Below are 23207 nucleotides of genomic sequence, written 5' to 3'. Positions count from 1 at the left end.
TAAGAGACGCGGGGAAACACAGTTTGGAGTGTGGAACGGGAAACGTGTGTATGTGGTATCATTTAGGAAGAACCCGAATGAGGAGGGGGGCGTGTCCAGACCTCCGCCGCAGGTTTATATCAACCATAGCCGCGGTTATTTATTCTTCCCAGGGATGCCACACTACTGCCGTGTGTGTAAAAAATATGGACATCTGGATGCAGAATGTAACAAGTGTTTTAGTTGCATGGGTACTCCTCACCAGATGGATGAGTGCCCTAAAAATAAGAAAAAGGATGTAGAGGAGATGGACACATCGCCTGAAGAACAGCAACAAGAAGCTAAAGACGATGTGGAAGCAGGCATTGCTGCTGAAGAGGAAAAAGGGGAAGAGGAGAAAGAAAGGAGTGAGAAGGAGGAGACAGAAAGAAAGAGAAAAGAGGAAGAGGAGGGACGGGCAATGAAGGAGAAGAAGAAGGAGGAACGGGTTAAAAAATCACAAGAAGAAGAGGAAAGGAAGTTGGAAGAAAGGAAGAGAAAGAAGGAAGAGGAAAAACAGAAGAGGATAGAGGACATAGAAAAAAGGGCCATGGAGATAAAGAAACAGATGGAAAGGAAAAAGAGAGAAGAGCAGAAGAAAGAAGATAAGAAGAAAGAAGATAAGAATGAAAAGAAGAAGATAGAAGAACAGAAGAAAGAAGATCAGAAGAGAGAAGAGAAGAGTCAAATGTTGCAAGAAATTTCTCCACTAAGTAAAGGGAGTAGTTGTGGAGGGGAAAGTGATATTCCAGAAGTAGTGGAGTCCACTCCTACTAATTCCCTGTCGCAGAGCTTACCTTGCGCGCAGGTACAAATGGACTGCACAGAAAAATCTCTAAAAAGAAGTGTGGATAGAAGTGATAATGAAGGAATACCATGTGGTGGGAAAGTAAAGGCATTAGAAGCAACAAGTCTGCTGGGGAGTGTGTCATCTTCGGATGTATCAGATCTGGAGGTAGACCCATCTTCTCCGGCAGTAGAGAATGAGGGCGGAGGGAAGAGCCCTGCACTAAATGTTAGAAGATGATCCGCTCAATGTCCCTGAATGTTCAGGGGTTTAACGACCTATATAAGAGAACTGCTTTATATGATTTTTTAAATAATGAAAATATTGATTTTATCTTTCTACAAGAATGTAATTTGACAAAAAAAATAAGCTATGAATATTTACAGGGTATATGGAAGGGTAACTTATGCTTTTCTGGTGGGAACGAGTCAAAAAGTGATGGTGTGGGGTTTTTATGCTCTAAAGATTGGGAGATTGTAAATTATGAAGAGATATACCCTGGGAGGATTTTAAGAATTGATGTGCAGAAAAATGGGAAGAAAGTGAGGTGTTTTAATGTGTATGCAAATGCAGAAAAAGCCTTGAGATTACATTTGTTTGAACTGTTGCAGCTGTTTTTACCTGGAGTAGATCCATTAGTTTTAGGTGGGGATTTTAATTGTCATTTAAAAAATGTAAAAGATGGGTCAGCTTCATGTCTTAGAAATATTTTAGCAGCTTTTAATCTTAAAGATACATGGGCATTAGATGGACAAAAAAAGGAGCATGAAGTCACTTGGGTGGGGAGAGGTGTTTCATCCAGAATAGATTATATTTTTATATCTCAAGCCCTAACATGCTCAGGTTTTAAAACGCATTCAACACCTTTTTCAGATCATAAAATAATAGAATGTAGTTTTAAAATAGAATCAGATGTGGATAAAAGACCGTCACACTGGAAATTTAATGTATCCCTACTACAAGACGAGGTGGTTATGGAAGGTTTTAAAAAGCTGTATGAAAAACTAAAGCTAAAAAAAACGTTTTTTAAATCTATTTTTAATTGGTGGGATTTTGTCAAGAAGGAGGTAAAAATATTTTTTATTAAAGAAGGAAAGAAGAAAGCTGCTGCAAAACGTATTTTTTATAATGATCTTAATGCTAAACTGCAATGTTTTTTTCACCTCGAAAATAACGGATGTGATCTGCAGGAGGCGATCCGAACAACAAAAGAAAAGATCCAAAACTGCCTGAAAGAAAAAGGTAAAGAAATTATTTTTAATTCCCGAGTAAAAGTTTTAGACGAGGATGAAAAATGCACAAAATTCTTTTTTAAAAAAATATGTGACAAGAAGGATTATATGAAGGTTTTGGAAGGAGAAACAAGTTTGGAGGGGAAGAAGATGAAAGCAAAAGAATTTTATGATGATTTATTTTCTGTTAAAAACACGGATGTGTCTCTAAAAAAACATTTTTTAGAAGGACTGGAAAAAAATTTTAATGCGGAAGATAAATCTTTTTTAATAGGGAATTTTACTAAAGAGGAAGTTTTTAATACAATTAATACGCTACAAAATAACAAAACGCCGGGAGCAGATGGACTACCTGTTGAATTTTACAAGTGTTTATGGGAGATCATGGGTGAGGATTTTTATGAAGTAATTTTAGAAGCAGAAGCATCTTTTAGTGTCCCAGAGTCGTGGTGGGAGGGTCTTATTGTTTTATTATTTAAGAAAGGAAATAAAGAACTGATTAAAAATTGGAGACCAATAACCCTTTTAAATACGGACTGTAAGGTATATGCAAAGTTACTAGCAAATAGATTAAAAAAGGTAATCGGCTCAGTAATAGAAGTGGATCAGACGTGTGCAGTGCCAAATCGGAGAATCAGCGACTCATTGATTTTAATCAGGGATGTTTTATGGGATGTTTTAGACAGAAAACAAAAGCTTGCTCTAATTACTTTGGATTTTGAAAAAGCGTACGATAGAGTTGCCCATGATTTTTTATTTGCAGTTTTAGAGAAAATGGGATGCCCGGATGTTTTTAGCAAACGTATTAAATCTCTTTACAAATCATGTTTTAGCAAAATATCTATTAATGGTTTTTTATCTGATAATGTAAAAATAAACTGTGGCGTTAAACAGGGGTGTCCCTTATCCCCTATTCTTTTTATTTGTGCAATTGAACCACTTTTAGCAGCTTTTAGGAGAGATAAGGTAATCAATGGTTTTTTTATTCCCGGGAGTTGCAATGAACAAGTTAAAGTGGTGGCATATATGGATGATGTGACGGTTTTAGTTAAAGACACTAGAAGCATGAACAGAGCCATAAGAACAGTGGATTGGTTTGGGGGCGCATCGGGTTTTAAAATTAACATGGAAAAATCTGGTATTTTAACTGTTGGTGATTTTATTGTAGATTCTGAGTGTAAATTAACAAGAATGAATGAAGTAAAAATTTTAGGTATTTATTTCTCAGAGTCAGGTGGTAATGTAAGAAATTGGGAGTCTCTGCTGGAAAGAGTTAAGAAAAAGATTACTTTCTGGCAGTTGAGAGATCTTACCCTGGAAGGAAAAATTTTAATTATTAGACAGGTTTTACTCCCAATGTTTTTATATGTCTCAACAGTTTTTATCCCCCAAAATAATATCATGAAGAGAGTTATTAAGGTATGTTTTAATTTTTTATGGAGATCCAAGATGGAAAGAGTAAAGAGAGAGGAGATATATAAATCAAAGAAAAAAGGTGGGAAAGGTTTTCCGGATATTAGGTCCTTTTTATATGCAAAGTATGTAGAGAACTGTGTATGCACTTTATTAGGACCAGGCTCTAAGCTAAAGTTGTTTTCTATATATAATTTAGGTTTCTATATTAGAAATTATAAATGGTTGGAGATGTCTCTAAATAGGCCTTATAGGTTTTTACCTCCAGGAAATTATATTGTTTTAGAAAAAATTTTAAGAGATTTTAAACTTAAGATGGTCGAAATAAATGTTCTTAAATGCCATAAAAAAATCCTAAAAATCTTGGAAGAGAGAATAGGTATCAGTCCTGTGGAACATTTTTCATTCAAAATTGTGGAAAGAATCTGGATGAATGTAAATTATAGTGTGTTATCTAATGAACACAGGGATTTACTCTGGTGTATAGTAAAAGACTGCCTGCCAACCCGTGAGTTCCAACACAGGCGTGGGTTGGTAAGATCTGAAGTGTGCCCAAGATCCAGGTGTGGGAATAGTGAAACACCCATGCACATCTTCTGGAATTGTAATTTTGCACAGACAATATGGAGGAAAGTGTGCAATATAGTGAGAGCTGTGAGTACTGTTCATTTTTTGGATTTTAACAGAGTATTTTATGGGATGGGGATAAGAGAGGAGGATTTTAAAATTGTATGGATTATTATTGCATGTGTGAAGGCGGCATTGTGGAAAGCAAGGAACATTTTAGTGTTTAAACATAAGGAAGTAACAGTCGACCAGTGTATTAAATTATGTCTAAGTTATTTGTACATGTATTTCTGGAGGGACAAAATGACGCTTGGCAAGGTGAAAGCAAATGAGAAATGGAAACAATGTAAATGGAATGAACTTACCTTGTAAGCTTTGATTTTTTGAAAACCTGTGGAAAAACAAAAAAACAAAAACAAAAACAAACAAAAAAAAATAGCCAAAACTATATAATTTTTAAAAAAAAAAAAAAAGAGGGAAAAAATAAATAAATATATATATATAAAAGAAAAAGAAAATAAAAGATTTGGAGAAGTATTAAAATTGGTAGAATGCACGATGATGGATTTGAGTCTTCTTATCTTTTTGTTGATTCCAAGACTTTGTAATCTGAGTCTAAAAAAAAAAAAAAAACAAAAAAAAAAAAAAAAAAAATCTGTTCTTATCAGTTTAATATCTGATACGTCCCCTATCTGGGGACCATATATTAAATGGATTTTTAGAACAGGGAGATGGAAAAAGAGCTTGCTCTGTCCACTCCACGCATTGACCTGGTATTGCAGTATCTCCAGGACCGGTGCACCCCTTCTTTAATGCAGTTTCTAAAATCAGAAAGAATTGAATTCAATGTTTTTTGTTCATTTTGCTTGTTTGTCGGATTTTGGGATGGACTCTTTGGCTTTGCTTTTCTTCTCCTCATTGGATTTTTCATGTTCAAAGTTGCAGAAGCCAGATTACAAGCTCATTTTGGTTCAACTTCAGCAACTGTGCATTGCATTGCCATGTAATGTGATGCAATGCTATCTTTCTAGCTCTCCCTTTTTACTTCCTTTTGGATAAACAGACATATTAGGCAAGCATTTTGGAGCTTTCACCTAAATAACTACAGGTGGTGAGATAAGCTGCACAATATAATTGACCTTTCAGTATATTGTTGCACACACACCATCTATTTAGCAAATGCCCTTGTTATCAACAGCAGCCTTTTAAACTCACCTGAGCTAACAGGTATGTGCGCTGGTTACTCTGCTGCGCTTAAAATTTCTTTTTTGGTTTGCTACAATGCCTTTTCTGAAACGTTGTCTCCTTCTGCTGGAACACTGACTTCTTTCATTTAATGCCTGCAGACTATAAAAGAGAACCCAACCCAAAAAGTTTGGTTGATTAGTCTGTGGCATTCTGTTAAACTGTTGCTTATGGCGGTCTCTGTGAGCTTCTCAGCGACATTCAGCCAGCCAGGTATCCTGCCTGCAGTAGATGGAATGTGGCAATGGAACGCTGGCTGCGCGTGTCATAATAGGCTCTGAGCCTTTATATACCTGTGCACAGCAGCAGCCACCTTCAGTCTGCTGCTGGACAGCCAGCAGCAGCAGCAGCAGGAGAGGTATGTAATCAGGAGCCCTCCTGCTAAGGGTAGACAGCTGCTCGTTCCACCCCACCCCCCGCCTTAATTGGTTCTCCTCCCTTCCAACGGTGTTGAGGCGGGTGGGAACAGCAGGGGGTGAAGGTGCTGTGTTTAAAGAGGTGGAGTTATGCAGATCTAAAACGCGTGGATTGCAGCAGCAGCAAGCCGAAAAGTGCAGGCATGTAAGGGATCTAGAGGTTGACAACATGTCTTCTTAACGGGAGTCCAGGAGCTCATCTCCACAAATGGACTTTTCAGGATCCTTGGGTGGCTCCGTAGTTTGAAACCAATTCTGGTTATCGCTTCTCGGCCTTTTGGCTAAGATCAAGTGTAGTATCTGTTCTTATCAGTTTAATATCTGATACGTCCCCTATCTGGGGACCATATATTAAATGGATTTTTAGAACAGGGAGATGGAAAAAGAGCTTGCTCTGTCCACTCCACGCATTGACCTGGTATTGCAGTATCTCCAGGACCGGTGCACCCCTTCTTTAATGCAGTTTCTAAAATCAGAAAGAATTGAATTCAATGTTTTTTGTTCATTTTGCTTGTTTGTCGGATTTTGGGATGGACTCTTTGGCTTTGCTTTTCTTCTCCTCATTGGATTTTTCATGTTCAAAGTTGCAGAAGCCAGATTACAAGCTCATTTTGGTTCAACTTCAGCAACTGTGCATTGCATTGCCATGTAATGTGATGCAATGCTATCTTTCTAGCTCTCCCTTTTTACTTCCTTTTGGATAAACAGACATATTAGGCAAGCATTTTGGAGCTTTCACCTAAATAACTACAGGTGGTGAGATAAGCTGCACAATATAATTGACCTTTCAGTATATTGTTGCACACACACCATCTATTTAGCAAATGCCCTTGTTATCAACAGCAGCCTTTTAAACTCACCTGAGCTAACAGGTATGTGCGCTGGTTACTCTGCTGCGCTTAAAATTTCTTTTTTGGTTTGCTACAATGCCTTTTCTGAAACGTTGTCTCCTTCTGCTGGAACACTGACTTCTTTCATTTAATGCCTGCAGACTATAAAAGAGAACCCAACCCAAAAAGTTTGGTTGATTAGTCTGTGGCATTCTGTTAAACTGTTGCTTATGGCGGTCTCTGTGAGCTTCTCAGCGACATTCAGCCAGCCAGGTATCCTGCCTGCAGTAGATGGAATGTGGCAATGGAACGCTGGCTGCGCGTGTCATAATAGGCTCTGAGCCTTTATATACCTGTGCACAGCAGCAGCCACCTTCAGTCTGCTGCTGGACAGCCAGCAGCAGCAGCAGCAGGAGAGGTATGTAATCAGGAGCCCTCCTGCTAAGGGTAGACAGCTGCTCGTTCCACCCCACCCCCCGCCTTAATTGGTTCTCCTCCCTTCCAACGGTGTTGAGGCGGGTGGGAACAGCAGGGGGTGAAGGTGCTGTGTTTAAAGAGGTGGAGTTATGCAGATCTAAAACGCGTGGATTGCAGCAGCAGCAAGCCGAAAAGTGCAGGCATGTAAGGGATCTAGAGGTTGACAACATGTCTTCTTAACGGGAGTCCAGGAGCTCATCTCCACAAATGGACTTTTCAGGATCCTTGGGTGGCTCCGTAGTTTGAAACCAATTCTGGTTATCGCTTCTCGGCCTTTTGGCTAAGATCAAGTGTAGTATCTGTTCTTATCAGTTTAATATCTGATACGTCCCCTATCTGGGGACCATATATTAAATGGATTTTTAGAACAGAGAGATGGAAAAAGAGCTTGCTCTGTCCACTCCACGCATTGACCTGGTATTGCAGTATCTCCAGGACCGGTGCACCCCTTCTTTAATGCAGTTTCTAAAATCAGAAAGAATTGAATTCAATGTTTTTTGTTCATTTTGCTTGTTTGTCGGATTTTGGGATGGACTCTTTGGCTTTGCTTTTCTTCTCCTCATTGGATTTTTCATGTTCAAAGTTGCAGAAGCCAGATTACAAGCTCATTTTGGTTCAACTTCAGCAACTGTGCATTGCATTGCCATGTAATGTGATGCAATGCTATCTTTCTAGCTCTCCCTTTTTACTTCCTTTTGGATAAACAGACATATTAGGCAAGCATTTTGGAGCTTTCACCTAAATAACTACAGGTGGTGAGATAAGCTGCACAATATAATTGACCTTTCAGTATATTGTTGCACACACACCATCTATTTAGCAAATGCCCTTGTTATCAACAGCAGCCTTTTAAACTCACCTGAGCTAACAGGTATGTGCGCTGGTTACTCTGCTGCGCTTAAAATTTCTTTTTTGGTTTGCTACAATGCCTTTTCTGAAACGTTGTCTCCTTCTGCTGGAACACTGACTTCTTTCATTTAATGCCTGCAGACTATAAAAGAGAACCCAACCCAAAAAGTTTGGTTGATTAGTCTGTGGCATTCTGTTAAACTGTTGCTTATGGCGGTCTCTGTGAGCTTCTCAGCGACATTCAGCCAGCCAGGTATCCTGCCTGCAGTAGATGGAATGTGGCAATGGAACGCTGGCTGCGCGTGTCATAATAGGCTCTGAGCCTTTATATACCTGTGCACAGCAGCAGCCACCTTCAGTCTGCTGCTGGACAGCCAGCAGCAGCAGCAGGAGAGGTATGTAATCAGGAGCCCTCCTGCTAAGGGTAGACAGCTGCTCGTTCCACCCCACCCCCCGCCTTAATTGGTTCTCCTCCCTTCCAACGGTGTTGAGGCGGGTGGGAACAGCAGGGGGTGAAGGTGCTGTGTTTAAAGAGGTGGAGTTATGCAGATCTAAAACGCGTGGATTGCAGCAGCAGCAAGCCGAAAAGTGCAGGCATGTAAGGGATCTAGAGGTTGACAACATGTCTTCTTAACGGGAGTCCAGGAGCTCATCTCCACAAATGGACTTTTCAGGATCCTTGGGTGGCTCCGTAGTTTGAAACCAATTCTGGTTATCGCTTCTCGGCCTTTTGGCACGATCTGTAGTGGGTTGTGACATTGGGCTGAAGGTTACTGTGGTGGCAGAACCGATTCTTGACCTTTGGAGATATCCAGTGCTGCTTTTGGGAATCGGTGCTAAAGCTGCAGTGCCTTTTCTTTACGGAGGACGGTGTGTTGGAGGGAGGACGAACTTCGTGGAGGCTGCGATCCGTGTGTGATATTTTCCTTGGTATCTGGAAAAGAAGAGGAAAATCATGGAGACAAGGAGAAACCCTGGAGGAAGGAAGGAGAATCAAGCAAGCAACCCGAATGATTATTTCTCGGAGGAGCATCCGCTGAAGGACACCATCAGGTTCGTGGTTGCTCCTGACCACCGGCAGGTGAAAGATTCTCAATTTATTTTCAATGTTATTTGTAAGCTCTTGAAGATCGACAAGGAGCATCTTTTTTGCTTTCAATCTTTTTTTTCTCGAGGACTTTATGATGTTACGCTTAATAAAGCCTCGCAGTGTGAAAGTGCCTACGCTCTTTATGAAGTAAATAAAGAGAAGGTAGAGCTGGAGGGGGTGAAAGTAATCCCCTCTTTTCAGTTTTCAATGAAAGTACTGACGATTCATTTGTTTAGTCCATTTATTACAGACTCTGAGGTTGAAAGTTACCTATCAATGTATTGTGACAAAATCATCCCTAAGAGACGCGGGGAAACACAGTTTGGAGTGTGGAACGGGAAACGTGTGTATGTGGTATCATTTAGGAAGAACCCGAATGAGGAGGGGGGCGTGTCCAGACCTCCGCCGCAGGTTTATATCAACCATAGCCGCGGTTATTTATTCTTCCCAGGGATGCCACACTACTGCCGTGTGTGTAAAAAATATGGACATCTGGATGCAGAATGTAACAAGTGTTTTAGTTGCATGGGTACTCCTCACCAGATGGATGAGTGCCCTAAAAATAAGAAAAAGGATGTAGAGGAGATGGACACATCGCCTGAAGAACAGCAACAAGAAGCTAAAGACGATGTGGAAGCAGGCATTGCTGCTGAAGAGGAAAAAGGGGAAGAGGAGAAAGAAAGGAGTGAGAAGGAGGAGACAGAAAGAAAGAGAAAAGAGGAAGAGGAGGGACGGGCAATGAAGGAGAAGAAGAAGGAGGAACGGGTTAAAAAATCACAAGAAGAAGAGGAAAGGAAGTTGGAAGAAAGGAAGAGAAAGAAGGAAGAGGAAAAACAGAAGAGGATAGAGGACATAGAAAAAAGGGCCATGGAGATAAAGAAACAGATGGAAAGGAAAAAGAGAGAAGAGCAGAAGAAAGAAGATAAGAAGAAAGAAGATAAGAATGAAAAGAAGAAGATAGAAGAACAGAAGAAAGAAGATCAGAAGAGAGAAGAGAAGAGTCAAATGTTGCAAGAAATTTCTCCACTAAGTAAAGGGAGTAGTTGTGGAGGGGAAAGTGATATTCCAGAAGTAGTGGAGTCCACTCCTACTAATTCCCTGTCGCAGAGCTTACCTTGCGCGCAGGTACAAATGGACTGCACAGAAAAATCTCTAAAAAGAAGTGTGGATAGAAGTGATAATGAAGGAATACCATGTGGTGGGAAAGTAAAGGCATTAGAAGCAACAAGTCTGCTGGGGAGTGTGTCATCTTCGGATGTATCAGATCTGGAGGTAGACCCATCTTCTCCGGCAGTAGAGAATGAGGGCGGAGGGAAGAGCCCTGCACTAAATGTTAGAAGATGATCCGCTCAATGTCCCTGAATGTTCAGGGGTTTAACGACCTATATAAGAGAACTGCTTTATATGATTTTTTAAATAATGAAAATATTGATTTTATCTTTCTACAAGAATGTAATTTGACAAAAAAAATAAGCTATGAATATTTACAGGGTATATGGAAGGGTAACTTATGCTTTTCTGGTGGGAACGAGTCAAAAAGTGATGGTGTGGGGTTTTTATGCTCTAAAGATTGGGAGATTGTAAATTATGAAGAGATATACCCTGGGAGGATTTTAAGAATTGATGTGCAGAAAAATGGGAAGAAAGTGAGGTGTTTTAATGTGTATGCAAATGCAGAAAAAGCCTTGAGATTACATTTGTTTGAACTGTTGCAGCTGTTTTTACCTGGAGTAGATCCATTAGTTTTAGGTGGGGATTTTAATTGTCATTTAAAAAATGTAAAAGATGGGTCAGCTTCATGTCTTAGAAATATTTTAGCAGCTTTTAATCTTAAAGATACATGGGCATTAGATGGACAAAAAAAGGAGCATGAAGTCACTTGGGTGGGGAGAGGTGTTTCATCCAGAATAGATTATATTTTTATATCTCAAGCCCTAACATGCTCAGGTTTTAAAACGCATTCAACACCTTTTTCAGATCATAAAATAATAGAATGTAGTTTTAAAATAGAATCAGATGTGGATAAAAGACCGTCACACTGGAAATTTAATGTATCCCTACTACAAGACGAGGTGGTTATGGAAGGTTTTAAAAAGCTGTATGAAAAACTGAAGCTAAAAAAAACGTTTTTTAAATCTATTTTTAATTGGTGGGATTTTGTCAAGAAGGAGGTAAAAATATTTTTTATTAAAGAAGGAAAGAAGAAAGCTGCTGCAAAACGTATTTTTTATAATGATCTTAATGCTAAACTGCAATGTTTTTTTCACCTCGAAAATAACGGATGTGATCTGCAGGAGGCGATCCGAACAACAAAAGAAAAGATCCAAAACTGCCTGAAAGAAAAAGGTAAAGAAATTATTTTTAATTCCCGAGTAAAAGTTTTAGACGAGGATGAAAAATGCACAAAATTCTTTTTTAAAAAAATATGTGACAAGAAGGATTATATGAAGGTTTTGGAAGGAGAAACAAGTTTGGAGGGGAAGAAGATGAAAGCAAAAGAATTTTATGATGATTTATTTTCTGTTAAAAACACGGATGTGTCTCTAAAAAAACATTTTTTAGAAGGACTGGAAAAAAATTTTAATGCGGAAGATAAATCTTTTTTAATAGGGAATTTTACTAAAGAGGAAGTTTTTAATACAATTAATACGCTACAAAATAACAAAACGCCGGGAGCAGATGGACTACCTGTTGAATTTTACAAGTGTTTATGGGAGATCATGGGTGAGGATTTTTATGAAGTAATTTTAGAAGCAGAAGCATCTTTTAGTGTCCCAGAGTCGTGGTGGGAGGGTCTTATTGTTTTATTATTTAAGAAAGGAAATAAAGAACTGATTAAAAATTGGAGACCAATAACCCTTTTAAATACGGACTGTAAGGTATATGCAAAGTTACTAGCAAATAGATTAAAAAAGGTAATCGGCTCAGTAATAGAAGTGGATCAGACGTGTGCAGTGCCAAATCGGAGAATCAGCGACTCATTGATTTTAATCAGGGATGTTTTATGGGATGTTTTAGACAGAAAACAAAAGCTTGCTCTAATTACTTTGGATTTTGAAAAAGCGTACGATAGAGTTGCCCATGATTTTTTATTTGCAGTTTTAGAGAAAATGGGATGCCCGGATGTTTTTAGCAAACGTATTAAATCTCTTTACAAATCATGTTTTAGCAAAATATCTATTAATGGTTTTTTATCTGATAATGTAAAAATAAACTGTGGCGTTAAACAGGGGTGTCCCTTATCCCCTATTCTTTTTATTTGTGCAATTGAACCACTTTTAGCAGCTTTTAGGAGAGATAAGGTAATCAATGGTTTTTTTATTCCCGGGAGTTGCAATGAACAAGTTAAAGTGGTGGCATATATGGATGATGTGACGGTTTTAGTTAAAGACACTAGAAGCATGAACAGAGCCATAAGAACAGTGGATTGGTTTGGGGGCGCATCGGGTTTTAAAATTAACATGGAAAAATCTGGTATTTTAACTGTTGGTGATTTTATTGTAGATTCTGAGTGTAAATTAACAAGAATGAATGAAGTAAAAATTTTAGGTATTTATTTCTCAGAGTCAGGTGGTAATGTAAGAAATTGGGAGTCTCTGCTGGAAAGAGTTAAGAAAAAGATTACTTTCTGGCAGTTGAGAGATCTTACCCTGGAAGGAAAAATTTTAATTATTAGACAGGTTTTACTCCCAATGTTTTTATATGTCTCAACAGTTTTTATCCCCCAAAATAATATCATGAAGAGAGTTATTAAGGTATGTTTTAATTTTTTATGGAGATCCAAGATGGAAAGAGTAAAGAGAGAGGAGATATATAAATCAAAGAAAAAAGGTGGGAAAGGTTTTCCGGATATTAGGTCCTTTTTATATGCAAAGTATGTAGCGAACTGTGTATGCACTTTATTAGGACCAGGCTCTAAGCTAAAGTTGTTTTCTATATATAATTTAGGTTTCTATATTAGAAATTATAAATGGTTGGAGATGTCTCTAAATAGGCCTTATAGGTTTTTACCTCCAGGAAATTATATTGTTTTAGAAAAAATTTTAAGAGATTTTAAACTTAAGATGGTCGAAATAAATGTTCTTAAATGCCATAAAAAAATCCTAAAAATCCTGGAAGAGAGAATAGGTATCAGTCCTGTGGAACATTTTTCATTCAAAATTGTGGAAAGAATCTGGATGAATGTAAATTATAGTGTGTTATCTAATGAACACAGGGATTTACTCTGGTGTATAGTAAAAGACTGCCTGCCAACCCGTGAGTTCCAACACAGGCGTGGGTTGGTAAGATCTGAAGTGTGCCCAAGATCCAGGTGTGGGAATAGTGAAACACCCATGCACATCTTCTGGAATTGTAATTTTGCACAGACAATATGGAGGAAAGTGTGCAATATAGTGAGAGCTGTGAGTACTGTTAATTTTTTGGATTTTTACAGAGTATTTTATGGGATGGGGATAAGAGAGGAGGATTTTAAAATTGTATGGATTATTATTGCATGTGTGAAGGCGGCATTGTGGAAAGCAAGGAACATTTTAGTGTTTAAACATAAGGAAGTAACAGTCGACCAGTGTATTAAATTATGTCTAAGTTATTTGTACATGTATTTCTGGAGGGACAAAATGACGCTTGGCAAGGTGAAAGCAAATGAGAAATGGAAACAATGTAAATGGAATGAACTTACCTTGTAAGCTTTGATTTTTTGAAAACCTGTGGAAAAACAAAAAAACAAAAACAAAAACAAACAAAAAAAAATAGCCAAAACTATATAATTTTTTAAAAAAAAAAAAAAGAGGGAAAAAATAAATAAATATATATATATAAAAGAAAAAGAAAATAAAAGATTTGGAGAAGTATTAAAATTGGTAGAATGCACGATGATGGATTTGAGTCTTCTTATCTTTTTGTTGATTCCAAGACTTTGTAATCTGAGTCTAAAAAAAAAAAAAAAAAAAAAAAAAAAAAAAAAATCTGTTCTTATCAGTTTAATATCTGATACGTCCCCTATCTGGGGACCATATATTAAATGGATTTTTAGAACAGGGAGATGGAAAAAGAGCTTGCTCTGTCCACTCCACGCATTGACCTGGTATTGCAGTATCTCCAGGACCGGTGCACCCCTTCTTTAATGCAGTTTCTAAAATCAGAAAGAATTGAATTCAATGTTTTTTGTTCATTTTGCTTGTTTGTCGGATTTTGGGATGGACTCTTTGGCTTTGCTTTTCTTCTCCTCATTGGATTTTTCATGTTCAAAGTTGCAGAAGCCAGATTACAAGCTCATTTTGGTTCAACTTCAGCAACTGTGCATTGCATTGCCATGTAATGTGATGCAATGCTATCTTTCTAGCTCTCCCTTTTTACTTCCTTTTGGATAAACAGACATATTAGGCAAGCATTTTGGAGCTTTCACCTAAATAACTACAGGTGGTGAGATAAGCTGCACAATATAATTGACCTTTCAGTATTTTGTTGCACACACACCATCTATTTAGCAAATGCCCTTGTTATCAACAGCAGCCTTTTAAACTCACCTGAGCTAACAGGTATGTGCGCTGGTTACTCTGCTGCGCTTAAAATTTCTTTTTTGGTTTGCTACAATGCCTTTTCTGAAACGTTGTCTCCCTCTGCTGGAACACTGACTTCTTTCATTTAATGCCTGCAGACTATAAAAGAGAACCCAACCCAAAAAGTTTGGTTGATTAGTCTGTGGCATTCTGTTAAACTGTTGCTTATGGCGGTCTCTGTGAGCTTCTCAGCGACATTCAGCCAGCCAGGTATCCTGCCTGCAGTAGATGGAATGTGGCAATGGAACGCTGGCTGCGCGTGTCATAATAGGCTCTGAGCCTTTATATACCTGTGCACAGCAGCAGCCACCTTCAGTCTGCTGCTGGACAGCCAGCAGCAGCAGCAGGAGAGGTATGTAATCAGGAGCCCTCCTGCTAAGGGTAGACAGCTGCTCGTTCCACCCCACCCCCCGCCTTAATTGGTTCTCCTCCCTTCCAACGGTGTTGAGGCGGGTGGGAACAGCAGGGGGTGAAGGTGCTGTGTTTAAAGAGGTGGAGTTATGCAGATCTAAAACGCGTGGATTGCAGCAGCAGCAAGCCGAAAAGTGCAGGCATGTAAGGGATCTAGAGGTTGACAACATGTCTTCTTAACGGGAGTCCAGGAGCTCATCTCCACAAATGGACTTTTCAGGATCCTTGGGTGGCTCCGTAGTTTGAAACCAATTCTGGTTATCGCTTCTCGGCCTTTTGGCTAAGATCAAGTGTAGTATCTGTTCTTATCAGTTTAATATCTGATACGTCCCCTATCTGGGGACCATATATTAAATGGATTTTTAGAACAGGGAGATGGAAAAAGAGCTTGCTCTGTCCACTCCACGCATTGACCTGGTATTGCAGTATCTCCAGGACCGGTGCACCCCTTCTTTAATGCAGTTTCTAAAATCAGAAAGAATTGAATTCAATGTTTTTTGTTCATTTTGCTTGTTTGTCGGATTTTGGGATGGACTCTTTGGCTTTGCTTTTCTTCTCCTCATTGGATTTTTCATGTTCAAAGTTGCAGAAGCCAGATTACAAGCTCATTTTGGTTCAACTTCAGCAACTGTGCATTGCATTGCCATGTAATGTGATGCAATGCTATCTTTCTAGCTCTCCCTTTTTACTTCCTTTTGGATAAACAGACATATTAGGCAAGCATTTTGGAGCTTTCACCTAAATAACTACAGGTGGTGAGATAAGCTGCACAATATAATTGACCTTTCAGTATATTGTTGCACACACACCATCTATTTAGCAAATGCCCTTGTTATCAACAGCAGCCTTTTAAACTCACCTGAGCTAACAGGTATGTGCGCTGGTTACTCTGCTGCGCTTAAAATTTCTTTTTTGGTTTGCTACAATGCCTTTTCTGAAACGTTGTCTCCCTCTGCTGGAACACTGACTTCTTTCATTTAATGCCTGCAGACTATAAAAGAGAACCCAACCCAAAAAGTTTGGTTGATTAGTCTGTGGCATTCTGTTAAACTGTTGCTTATGGCGGTCTCTGTGAGCTTCTCAGCGACATTCAGCCAGCCAGGTATCCTGCCTGCAGTAGATGGAATGTGGCAATGGAACGCTGGCTGCGCGTGTCATAATAGGCTCTGAGCCTTTATATACCTGTGCACAGCAGCAGCCACCTTCAGTCTGCTGCTGGACAGCCAGCAGCAGCAGCAGCAGGAGAGGTATGTAATCAGGAGCCCTCCTGCTAAGGGTAGACAGCTGCTCGTTCCACCCCACCCCCCGCCTTAATTGGTTCTCCTCCCTTCCAACGGTGTTGAGGCGGGTGGGAACAGCAGGGGGTGAAGGTGCTGTGTTTAAAGAGGTGGAGTTATGCAGATCTAAAACGCGTGGATTGCAGCAGCAGCAAGCCGAAAAGTGCAGGCATGTAAGGGATCTAGAGGTTGACAACATGTCTTCTTAACGGGAGTCCAGGAGCTCATCTCCACAAATGGACTTTTCAGGATCCTTGGGTGGCTCCGTAGTTTGAAACCAATTCTGGTTATCGCTTCTCGGCCTTTTGGCTAAGATCAAGTGTAGTATCTGTTCTTATCAGTTTAATATCTGATACGTCCCCTATCTGGGGACCATATATTAAATGGATTTTTAGAACAGGGAGATGGAAAAAGAGCTTGCTCTGTCCACTCCACGCATTGACCTGGTATTGCAGTATCTCCAGGACCGGTGCACCCCTTCTTTAATGCAGTTTCTAAAATCAGAAAGAATTGAATTCAATGTTTTTTGTTCATTTTGCTTGTTTGTCGGATTTTGGGATGGACTCTTTGGCTTTGCTTTTCTTCTCCTCATTGGATTTTTCATGTTCAAAGTTGCAGAAGCCAGATTACAAGCTCATTTTGGTTCAACTTCAGCAACTGTGCATTGCATTGCCATGTAATGTGATGCAATGCTATCTTTCTAGCTCTCCCTTTTTACTTCCTTTTGGATAAACAGACATATTAGGCAAGCATTTTGGAGCTTTCACCTAAATAACTACAGGTGGTGAGATAAGCTGCACAATATAATTGACCTTTCAGTATATTGTTGCACACACACCATCTATTTAGCAAATGCCCTTGTTATCAACAGCAGCCTTTTAAACTCACCTGAGCTAACAGGTATGTGCGCTGGTTACTCTGCTGCGCTTAAAATTTCTTTTTTGGTTTGCTACAATGCCTTTTCTGAAACGTTGTCTCCCTCTGCTGGAACACTGACTTCTTTCATTTAATGCCTGCAGACTATAAAAGAGAACCCAACCCAAAAAGTTTGGTTGATTAGTCTGTGGCATTCTGTTAAACTGTTGCTTATGGCGGTCTCTGTGAGCTTCTCAGCGACATTCAGCCAGCCAGGTATCCTGCCTGCAGTAGATGGAATGTGGCAATGGAACGCTGGCTGCGCGTGTCATAATAGGCTCTGAGCCTTTATATACCTGTGCACAGCAGCAGCCACCTTCAGTCTGCTGCTGGACAGCCAGCAGCAGCAGCAGCAGGAGAGGTATGTAATCAGGAGCCCTCCTGCTAAGGGTAGACAGCTGCTCGTTCCACCCCACCCCCCGCCTTAATTGGTTCTCCTCCCTTCCAACGGTGTTGAGGCGGGTGGGAACAGCAGGGGGTGAAGGTGCTGTGTTTAAAGAGGTGGAGTTATGCAGATCTAAAACGCGTGGATTGCAGCAGCAGCAAGCCGAAAAGTGCAGGCATGTAAGGGATCTAGAGGTTGACAACATGTCTTCTTAACGGGAGTCCAGGAGCTCATCTCCACAAATGGACTTTTCAGGATCCTTGGGTGGCTCCGTAGTTTGAAACCAATTCTGGTTATCGCTTCTCGGCCTTTTGGCTAAGATCAAGTGTAGTATCTGTTCTTATCAGTTTAATATCTGATACATCCCCTATCTGGGGACCATATATTAAATGGATTTTTAGAACAGGGAGATGGAAAAAGAGCTTGCTCTGTCCACTCCACGCATTGACCTGGTATTGCAGTATCTCCAGGACCGGTGCACCCCTTCTTTAATGCAGTTTCTAAAATCAGAAAGAATTGAATTCAATGTTTTTTGTTCATTTTGCTTGTTTGTCGGATTTTGGGATGGACTCTTTGGCTTTGCTTTTCTTCTCCTCATTGGATTTTTCATGTTCAAAGTTGCAGAAGCCAGATTACAAGCTCATTTTGGTTCAACTTCAGCAACTGTGCATTGCATTGCCATGTAATGTGATGCAATGCTATCTTTCTAGCTCTCCCTTTTTACTTCCTTTTGGATAAACAGACATATTAGGCAAGCATTTTGGAGCTTTCACCTAAATAACTACAGGTGGTGAGATAAGCTGCACAATATAATTGACCTTTCAGTATATTGTTGCACACACACCATCTATTTAGCAAATGCCCTTGTTATCAACAGCAGCCTTTTAAACTCACCTGAGCTAACAGGTATGTGCGCTGGTTACTCTGCTGCGCTTAAAATTTCTTTTTTGGTTTGCTACAATGCCTTTTCTGAAACGTTGTCTCCCTCTGCTGGAACACTGACTTCTTTCATTTAATGCCTGCAGACTATAAAAGAGAACCCAACCCAAAAAGTTTGGTTGATTAGTCTGTGGCATTCTGTTAAACTGTTGCTTATGGCGGTCTCTGTGAGCTTCTCAGCGACATTCAGCCAGCCAGGTATCCTGCCTGCAGTAGATGGAATGTGGCAATGGAACGCTGGCTGCGCGTGTCATAATAGGCTCTGAGCCTTTATATACCTGTGCACAGCAGCAGCCACCTTCAGTCTGCTGCTGGACAGCCAGCAGCAGCAGCAGCAGGAGAGGTATGTAATCAGGAGCCCTCCTGCTAAGGGTAGACAGCTGCTCGTTCCACCCCACCCCCCGCCTTAATTGGTTCTCCTCCCTTCCAACGGTGTTGAGGCGGGTGGGAACAGCAGGGGGTGAAGGTGCTGTGTTTAAAGAGGTGGAGTTATGCAGATCTAAAACGCGTGGATTGCAGCAGCAGCAAGCCGAAAAGTGCAGGCATGTAAGGGATCTAGAGGTTGACAACATGTCTTCTTAACGGGAGTCCAGGAGCTCATCTCCACAAATGGACTTTTCAGGATCCTTGGGTGGCTCCGTAGTTTGAAACCAATTCTGGTTATCGCTTCTCGGCCTTTTGGCTAAGATCAAGTGTAGTATCTGTTCTTATCAGTTTAATATCTGATACGTCCCCTATCTGGGGACCATATATTAAATGGATTTTTAGAACAGGGAGATGGAAAAAGAGCTTGCTCTGTCCACTCCACGCATTGACCTGGTATTGCAGTATCTCCAGGACCGGTGCACCCCTTCTTTAATGCAGTTTCTAAAATCAGAAAGAATTGAATTCAATGTTTTTTGTTCATTTTGCTTGTTTGTCGGACTTTGGGATGGACTCTTTGGCTTTGCTTTTCTTCTCCTCATTGGATTTTTCATGTTCAAAGTTGCAGAAGCCAGATTACAAGCTCATTTTGGTTCAACTTCAGCAACTGTGCATTGCATTGCCATGTAATGTGATGCAATGCTATCTTTCTAGCTCTCCCTTTTTACTTCCTTTTGGATAAACAGACATATTAGGCAAGCATTTTGGAGCTTTCACCTAAATAACTACAGGTGGTGAGATAAGCTGCACAATATAATTGACCTTTCAGTATATTGTTGCACACACACCATCTATTTAGCAAATGCCCTTGTTATCAACAGCAGCCTTTTAAACTCACCTGAGCTAACAGGTATGTGCGCTGGTTACTCTGCTGCGCTTAAAATTTCTTTTTTGGTTTGCTACAATGCCTTTTCTGAAACGTTGTCTCCCTCTGCTGGAACACTGACTTCTTTCATTTAATGCCTGCAGACTATAAAAGAGAACCCAACCCAAAAAGTTTGGTTGATTAGTCTGTGGCATTCTGTTAAACTGTTGCTTATGGCGGTCTCTGTGAGCTTCTCAGCGACATTCAGCCAGCCAGGTATCCTGCCTGCAGTAGATGGAATGTGGCAATGGAACGCTGGCTGCGCGTGTCATAATAGGCTCTGAGCCTTTATATACCTGTGCACAGCAGCAGCCACCTTCAGTCTGCTGCTGGACAGCCAGCAGCAGCAGCAGCAGGAGAGGTATGTAATCAGGAGCCCTCCTGCTAAGGGTAGACAGCTGCTCGTTCCACCCCACCCCCCGCCTTAATTGGTTCTCCTCCCTTCCAACGGTGTTGAGGCGGGTGGGAACAGCAGGGGGTGAAGGTGCTGTGTTTAAAGAGGTGGAGTTATGCAGATCTAAAACGCGTGGATTGCAGCAGCAGCAAGCCGAAAAGTGCAGGCATGTAAGGGATCTAGAGGTTGACAACATGTCTTCTTAACGGGAGTCCAGGAGCTCATCTCCACAAATGGACTTTTCAGGATCCTTGGGTGGCTCCGTAGTTTGAAACCAATTCTGGTTATCGCTTCTCGGCCTTTTGGCTAAGATCAAGTGTAGTATCTGTTCTTATCAGTTTAATATCTGATACGTCCCCTATCTGGGGACCATATATTAAATGGATTTTTAGAACAGGGAGATGGAAAAAGAGCTTGCTCTGTCCACTCCACGCATTGACCTGGTATTGCAGTATCTCCAGGACCGGTGCACCCCTTCTTTAATGCAGTTTCTAAAATCAGAAAGAATTGAATTCAATGTTTTTTGTTCATTTTGCTTGTTTGTCGGATTTTGGGATGGACTCTTTGGCTTTGCTTTTCTTCTCCTCATTGGATTTTTCATGTTCAAAGTTGCAGAAGCCAGATTACAAGCTCATTTTGGTTCAACTTCAGCAACTGTGCATTGCATTGCCATGTAATGTGATGCAATGCTATCTTTCTAGCTCTCCCTTTTTACTTCCTTTTGGATAAACAGACATATTAGGCAAGCATTTTGGAGCTTTCACCTAAATAACTACAGGTGGTGAGATAAGCTGCACAATATAATTGACCTTTCAGTATATTGTTGCACACACACCATCTATTTAGCAAATGCCCTTGTTATCAACAGCAGCCTTTTAAACTCACCTGAGCTAACAGGTATGTGCGCTGGTTACTCTGCTGCGCTTAAAATTTCTTTTTTGGTTTGCTACAATGCCTTTTCTGAAACATTGTCTCCCTCTGCTGGAACACTGACTTCTTTCATTTAATGCCTGCAGACTATAAAAGAGAACCCAACCCAAAAAGTTTCGTTGATTAGTCTGTGGCATTCTGTTAAACTGTTGCTTATGGCGGTCTCTGTGAGCTTCTCAGCGACATTCAGCCAGCCAGGTATCCTGCCTGCAGTAGATGGAATGTGGCAATGGAACGCTGGCTGCGCGTGTCATAATAGGCTCTGAGCCTTTATATACCTGTGCACAGCAGCAGCCACCTTCAGTCTGCTGCTGGACAGCCAGCAGCAGCAGCAGCAGGAGAGGTATGTAATCAGGAGCCCTGGTGCTAAGGGTAGACAGCTGCTCGTTCCACCCCACCCCCCGCCTTAATTGGTTCTCCTCCCTTCCAACGGTGTTGAGGCGGGTGGGAACAGCAGGGGGTGAAGGTGCTGTGTTTAAAGAGGTGGAGTTATGCAGATCTAAAACGCGTGGATTGCAGCAGCAGCAAGCCGAAAAGTGCAGGCATGTAAGGGATCTAGAGGTTGACAACATGTCTTCTTAACGGGAGTCCAGGAGCTCATCTCCACAAATGGACTTTTCAGGATCCTTGGGTGGCTCCGTAGTTTGAAACCAATTCTGGTTATCGCTTCTCGGCCTTTTGGCTAAGATCAAGTGTAGTATCTGTTCTTATCAGTTTAATATCTGATACGTCCCCTATCTGGGGACCATATATTAAATGGATTTTTAGAACAGGGAGATGGAAAAAGAGCTTGCTCTGTCCACTCCACGCATTGACCTGGTATTGCAGTATCTCCAGGACCGGTGCACCCCTTCTTTAATGCAGTTTCTAAAATCAGAAAGAATTGAATTCAATGTTTTTTGTTCATTTTGCTTGTTTGTCGGATTTTGGGATGGACTCTTTGGCTTTGCTTTTCTTCTCCTCATTGGATTTTTCATGTTCAAAGTTGCAGAAGCCAGATTACAAGCTCATTTTGGTTCAACTTTAGCAACTGTGCATTGCATTGCCATGTAATGTGATGCAATGCTATCTTTCTAGCTCTCCCTTTTTACTTCCTTTTGGATAAACAGACATATTAGGCAAGCATTTTGGAGCTTTCACCTAAATAACTACAGGTGGTGAGATAAGCTGCACAATATAATTGACCTTTCAGTATATTGTTGCACACACACCATCTATTTAGCAAATGCCCTTGTTATCAACAGCAGCCTTTTAAACTCACCTGAGCTAACAGGTATGTGCGCTGGTTACTCTGCTGCGCTTAAAATTTCTTTTTTGGTTTGCTACAATGCCTTTTCTGAAACGTTGTCTCCCTCTGCTGGAACACTGACTTCTTTCATTTAATGCCTGCAGACTATAAAAGAGAACCCAACCCAAAAAGTTTCGTTGATTAGTCTGTGGCATTCTGTTAAACTGTTGCTTATGGCGGTCTCTGTGAGCTTCTCAGCGACATTCAGCCAGCCAGGTATCCTGCCTGCAGTAGATGGAATGTGGCAATGGAACGCTGGCTGCGCGTGTCATAATAGGCTCTGAGCCTTTATATACCTGTGCACAGCAGCAGCCACCTTCAGTCTGCTGCTGGACAGCCAGCAGCAGCAGCAGCAGGAGAGGTATGTAATCAGGAGCCCTCCTGCTAAGGGTAGACAGCTGCTCATTCCACCCCACCCCCCGCCTTAATTGGTTCTCCTCCCTTCCAACGGTGTTGAGGCGGGTGGGAACAGCAGGGGGTGAAGGTGCTGTGTTTAAAGAGGTGGAGTTATGCAGATCTAAAACGCGTGGATTGCAGCAGCAGCAAGCCGAAAAGTGCAGGCATGTAAGGGATCTAGAGGTTGACAACATGTCTTCTTAACGGGAGTCCAGGAGCTCATCTCCACAAATGGACTTTTCAGGATCCTTGGGTGGCTCCGTAGTTTGAAACCAATTCTGGTTATCGCTTCTCGGCCTTTTGGCTAAGATCAAGTGTAGTATCTTTTGAAAAGGCAGTTTTGTCCTTGGGCTGCCCTAGTAAATTGATGTATATTACACACTGGTTTGGTGCACTTGTTAGTACGCCAGGTGTCTCATAGAGTTATCTGATGGAAAACATGGCCCTCCAGGATCGAAGTCACTAGGCTGGGTAAGTGTGAGGGCTTTGGAGCAATGTG

The 23207-nt window shown here is 40.9% G+C and overlaps 8 non-coding genes and 3 pseudogenes across 8 annotated transcripts; all 11 read left to right on the top strand.

Moving 5' to 3' along the window:
* The first annotated feature begins 4594 nt into the window (after positions 1-4594).
* LOC141234761 (U2 spliceosomal RNA) lies at positions 4595-4824 on the top strand (annotated as a pseudogene).
* A 1115-nt stretch (positions 4825-5939) lies between these two features.
* On the top strand, positions 5940-6130 carry LOC141234712 (U2 spliceosomal RNA). The gene has a single exon (XR_012300617.1). It is a non-coding gene; the product is annotated as a U2 spliceosomal RNA (small nuclear RNA).
* A 1115-nt stretch (positions 6131-7245) lies between these two features.
* Positions 7246-7436, top strand: LOC141234734 (U2 spliceosomal RNA). Its single transcript, XR_012300637.1, has one exon. It is a non-coding gene; the product is annotated as a U2 spliceosomal RNA (small nuclear RNA).
* Positions 7437-13817: 6381 nt separating this feature from the next.
* On the top strand, positions 13818-14044 carry LOC141234760 (U2 spliceosomal RNA; annotated as a pseudogene).
* Positions 14045-15156: 1112 nt separating this feature from the next.
* LOC141234710 (U2 spliceosomal RNA) lies at positions 15157-15347 on the top strand. Its single transcript, XR_012300615.1, has one exon. It is a non-coding gene; the product is annotated as a U2 spliceosomal RNA (small nuclear RNA).
* A 1115-nt stretch (positions 15348-16462) lies between these two features.
* LOC141234709 (U2 spliceosomal RNA) lies at positions 16463-16653 on the top strand. The gene has a single exon (XR_012300614.1). It is a non-coding gene; the product is annotated as a U2 spliceosomal RNA (small nuclear RNA).
* Positions 16654-17768: 1115 nt separating this feature from the next.
* LOC141234730 (U2 spliceosomal RNA) lies at positions 17769-17959 on the top strand. Its single transcript, XR_012300633.1, has one exon. It is a non-coding gene; the product is annotated as a U2 spliceosomal RNA (small nuclear RNA).
* Positions 17960-19074: 1115 nt separating this feature from the next.
* Positions 19075-19265, top strand: LOC141234708 (U2 spliceosomal RNA). The gene has a single exon (XR_012300613.1). It is a non-coding gene; the product is annotated as a U2 spliceosomal RNA (small nuclear RNA).
* A 1115-nt stretch (positions 19266-20380) lies between these two features.
* Positions 20381-20571, top strand: LOC141234707 (U2 spliceosomal RNA). The gene has a single exon (XR_012300612.1). It is a non-coding gene; the product is annotated as a U2 spliceosomal RNA (small nuclear RNA).
* Positions 20572-21686: 1115 nt separating this feature from the next.
* Positions 21687-21877, top strand: LOC141234706 (U2 spliceosomal RNA). Its single transcript, XR_012300611.1, has one exon. It is a non-coding gene; the product is annotated as a U2 spliceosomal RNA (small nuclear RNA).
* Positions 21878-22992: 1115 nt separating this feature from the next.
* On the top strand, positions 22993-23108 carry LOC141234780 (U2 spliceosomal RNA; annotated as a pseudogene).
* Positions 23109-23207: the final 99 nt, after the last annotated feature.

Source organism: Phyllobates terribilis, unplaced genomic scaffold (genome assembly GCF_046119375.1).
Source record: "Phyllobates terribilis strain yellow unplaced genomic scaffold, ASM4611937v1 Scaffold_639__1_contigs__length_902095, whole genome shotgun sequence".
NCBI lineage: Eukaryota > Metazoa > Chordata > Amphibia > Anura > Dendrobatidae > Phyllobates > Phyllobates terribilis.
Note: the sequence above shows the minus strand (reverse complement) of the source record. Positions and strands in the feature narration are given on the sequence as shown.